This window comes from Cebus imitator, unplaced genomic scaffold (assembly GCF_001604975.1).
Source record: "Cebus imitator isolate Cc_AM_T3 unplaced genomic scaffold, Cebus_imitator-1.0 Scaffold265, whole genome shotgun sequence".
NCBI classification, from domain to species: Eukaryota; Metazoa; Chordata; class Mammalia; order Primates; family Cebidae; genus Cebus; species Cebus imitator.
Window position 1 is genome coordinate 1320909 of NW_016107580.1, and position 4749 is coordinate 1325657.

The 4749-nt window shown below is 44.8% G+C and overlaps 1 non-coding gene across 1 annotated transcript; it reads right to left on the minus strand.

The window, feature by feature from the left end:
* Positions 1-1813: 1813 nt before the first annotated feature.
* Positions 1814-1922, minus strand: LOC119467197. Its single transcript, XR_005195729.1, has one exon. It is a non-coding gene; the product is annotated as a U6 spliceosomal RNA (small nuclear RNA).
* Between the last annotated feature and the right edge of the window lie 2827 nt (positions 1923-4749).

Here is a 4749-nt window from a genome sequence, read left to right on the forward strand (position 1 = left end):
AATATGTATTGAAGACTGTTTCATATTAACACATATAGAACTTCCTCTTTTTTTTTTTTTTTGAGACTGAGTCTCGCTCTGTCACCAGGCTGGAATGCAGTGGCGTGATTTTGGCTCACTGCAACCTCTGCCTCCCAGGTTCAAGCAATTCTCTTGCCTCAGCCTCCCAAGTAGCTGGGATTACAGATGCCCACCCCTATACCTGGCTAATTTTTTGTATTTTTAGTAGAGATGGGGTTTCACTATGTTGGCTCGGTTTGTCTTGAACTTTTGACCTCGTGATCCACCCTCCTTGGCCTCCCAAAGTGCTGGGATTACAGGTGTGAGCCACAGGGCCTGGCCAGAACTGCCTCATTGTTTTGAAAGGCTGCATAATATTCATAGTCTGGATGATGAACCATACTTTTTAAAAAAGGTTTTTCTTTTAACAGCCTTTTAGAGGTAAATTTACATACCATAAAATTCACCTACTGAAAATATACAGTTCAGTGAGTTTTAGTGAATTGATGGAGTTATATAGCCATCACTACAATCAAGTTTTGGAACACTGCTCTCACCCCAGTTTTCTTCTTCCCATAATGTATCTTTTAATCATTTAAACTCTGTTTTTCCTTTCCAGAAAAAAATTTTCTGAGATTGAGATTCTTTTGTTTTGTAACACTAGGTAGATTTTGGAGTGGTAGAGATGTGTCAGGAGAGCACCTCAAACCTCACACAGGTATTGATCGACCTACAACCTATGCAACTTACGACCATTCAACTTTACGACCACAATCGCTAGCCACGACTGCTCCGTGTCTGGCAGCGCAAACGTTGCCCAGCTGGGCATACGACAGTGCGGACCAGCTTCCGGCAGCACTACCATCTCCTCGTGCATATAGCCTACTCAACTTACGACCAAATCGTGTTACGACCGGTCTGTCGGAACCAATCGTGGTCGTAAGTCGAGCACTAGCTGTACAGTGCTGAGCCTCTCTATTAAACAGTAACTATTGTTCTTTTCATTCAAAGTTGCTACACATTTACAGATTGAGGTATAGCAGATCCTGAACATTCTGCCAGGGAGCTGCTTGCTCCCCTTCTTCTTTTCCTCTGCATACTATGATAATCAAAGTAAGTGGAGTCTTTGAATGAGAGACAGGTTGGAGAAGATGGATGAATGCCTATTTTCAGTCTCCTTCCAGAAGATGGCTGATTGTGATAAGCATTAGCTAAGTTACAATAGCTACAGACTTCCCTTGAGAAGCAGAGGCAAGTGACCTCCCCAAATTTGCTAGTACCCCATCTTGGACAGGCGCTTACCCTTCCTTTAGCAGATTACCCCAAGGCTAATGACAGAGTACGTGTGACTCCCTAGCCTATGGCCAGCGTACAGACCTGCAATGGAATAGAGGCACAGGAGACATACATGCAGGAGAATAGGTGGTAGCAGTGCCATCACACGGTCTAGAATGTGAAATATGTTAATATCGTCCATTGCTGTGGTTTTTGCAATTCTTTGAATGGGCTCTCAGTTCTCACTACTTTCTTGCCTCAGATATAACGTTGTCCACAGTTAGTACTCCAGAACAGGAAATATCACACTAAAATAAATATACAGGGTAAATAAAAATTATTTTCTCCGATCTTGTTCTTCCAAAATTAGGACTTTTTTTTGTTTTTCTCAGACCATTTTTTCTCCCTAGTTCTAATATCAGAGTTACGTACCTACCTGTTAGAGACATAACTATAGGTGCATGGTGGTGCACACCTACAGTTATTCCCTGCTATTAATCTACCGCCTTATTTATTTTCTTCTTTATTTTTATTTTTTTTAAGTATGGAAGGCTTCACGAATTTGCATGTCATCCTTGCACAGGGGTCATGCTAATCTTCTCTATATCATTTCAATTTTTTACTGTATGTGCTGCTGAAGTGAGCACAGTTTTACCTTTCAAATAATTCTCTAATCAAAGATTAAGTAGATGAATCCTGTTCTCTTCTATCTCAACAGGAAAGAGAGGAGAGCAGATTGCATGATCAAAACAGGCCTCTAGGGCAGGATGGAGGAAGGGCTCACTTGCTTTCCCTGGTCCTGGCTCCTAGCAGTTGTATCAGACACACCCAGGCTGTTCAGGGGAAAAATGTATCTGCACAAGGAAGTCACTGCCTGGTCATCCCAAGTTCTTGCTGAGGGGGTGCTCCCCTCCTGCCAGGAAGGACTCCTGTGACTCAACTTGCAGAGAGGAGATGACTGTCTAGCCAGCACATCTACCTGCTCAGAAATTTAAACTTGGCCAGAAAGAAGAGGAGCCAGGGGAAATCTCTGTAGAAGGTTGAAATGGCAATGGGCCATTGGATACAGATGCGCTTGCTAGAGGTGCCATGTGAAGGGAGGCCTCTGTGTGTCTTTCCATGAGCTTATCTCTATAAGAGCCTGACCACTGTTTCCCAGGGGCCTGCATGTCTATGGTGTGACTTTTCTGAAGATTTCCTTTGCCTTGAAGGAGATCAAACTCTAATACCACTGAATGTATGGGGGTGTGGAGAGCCAGAAAAGAGACTGGATTTCCCCTTCAGAGGCCTTCCTGGTCCCTGTGCCAGCCTGGGCTGGGCCAGAGACTCTGAGCTCTCAAGGCTAGAATGCCTGTGCCTTAGTTTCCTATTGCTGTTGCAAAAAATTACCACAAATTTGTAGTTTAAAACAAAAAATTATTACAGTTCTGGAGCTCCGAAATCAGAAATTAGTTGCACTGCATTGAAGTCAGGTGTTAACTGGGCATAGGAACATACCCCTGTAGTCCTAGGTACTTGGGAGGCTGAGGCAGGAGGATCACTGGAGCCCAGGAGTTGGAGTCCAGCCTGGGCAACATACTGACATGCCCCATCTCTTAAAAAAACAAAAAAACAAAACAACAACAACAAAAAAAAAACAGAGAAAGTCAAGGTGTTGGTTCCTTTTGGAGGCTCTGAGAGGAGGATCTGTTTCCTTGCCTTATTCAGCTCCTAGTGGCTTCCTATATTCCTTAGCTTGTGGCCCCTTCTTCTATCTTCAAGGCACATCACTCCAACCTCCGCTGTGTCTCTGAACAGTTGTCTCCTTGTCTCCTACTGCCTCCTTCTTATACAGCCCATCATGATTACATTGAGTCCACCCACATTATCCAGGATAGTCTCCCCATCTCAAGAGCCTTAATCAATATCTGCAAAGTCCTTTTTGCCATATAAAATAAGATTCAGCTGGCTGCAGTGACTCATGCCTGTAATCCCAACACTTTGGGAGGCCGAAACAGGAGAATCTCTTGAAGACCAGGAGTTGGGGATCAGCCTGGGCAACATAGTGAGACCCTGTCTTTGCAAAAGCTTTTTAAAAAATTAGCTGGAGGCTGGACACGGTAGCTCACGCCTGTAATCCCAGCACTTTGGGAGGCCAAGGCAGGTTGATCACTTGAGGCCAGGAGTTTGAGGTCAGCCTGGCAAACTGACAAAACCCCATCTCTATTAAAAATACAAAAACTATCCACGCATGGTGGCATATGCCTGTAGTCCCAGCTACTCGGGGGGCTGAGGCAGGGGAATCACTTGAACCCAGGAGGCAGAGGTTGCAGTGAGCCGAGATCATGCCACTTCACTCCAGCCTGGGCAACAGAGCAAGAAACTGTCTCAAAAACAAACAAACAAAAAATTAGCTAGGCATGTTGGTGTGCACCTATACTCCCAGCTACTTAGGTGACTGAGGCAGGAGGATTACTTGAGCCCAGGAGGTCAAGGCTGCAGTGAGCTATGATCACGCCACTGTATACCAGCCTGGGTTATAGAGCAAGAAGATACTGTCCCTAATCAAAAATAATAAAAAAAAAAGATTTATAACTTCTGGGGACTAGAATATGAACATATTTGGTGGAGGCATTATTTAGCCTACTATACCTTGCACCCAAGAGCAACCTACCCAGCAGCTTCCCACACAGTGCTGAGGCCTGGAAGAGCCTGGGGAAGCATGACTTTCCCATGATTTATCTAAACAGCTCTCCATTAGGCTGTTTTCAAACTTTTGCTATTATGAGCAATGCTGTTCATATATCCTTAGGATACATTATTAGAAGAAGAATTACTAAATTAAAGGATATATGGACTTTAAATCTATTTTTGGCTGGGCACAATGGCTCACACCTATGATTCCAGCACTTTGGGAGGACAAGGTGGGAAGATCGATTGAGCCCAGGAGTTTTTGAGACCTGCTTGACCAACACAGTGAAACCCCGTGTCTGACAAATATACAACAACAACAACAACAAAATTAGCAGAGCATGGTGGCATATGCCTACAGTCCCAGCTACTCAGGAGGCTGAGATGGTTGGATGGTTTGAGCCCAGGAGGCAGAGGTTGCAGTGAGCCCAGATCACATCATTACACTGCAGCCTGGGTGACAGAGCCTGACCCTGCCTCAAAAAAACAAAAACCAAAACAATCATTTTCCTGGTCAGGCATGGTGGCTCAAGCCTGTGATCCCAGCACTTTGGGAAGCTGAGGCAGGAGGAAGGCTTGAGCCCAGGAGTTCAAGACCAACCTGGTCAACATGGTGAAACCCCGTCTCTACTAAAAACAAATTCAAAAATTAGCTGGGCGTGATGGCAAATGCCTGTAATTCCAGCTACCTGGGAGGCTGAGGCAGGAGAATTGCTTGAACCTGGGAGGTGGAGGTTGCAGTGAGTAGGGATCATGCCACTGTACGCCAGCCTGGGCAACAGAGTGAGATTCTGTCTCAAAAAA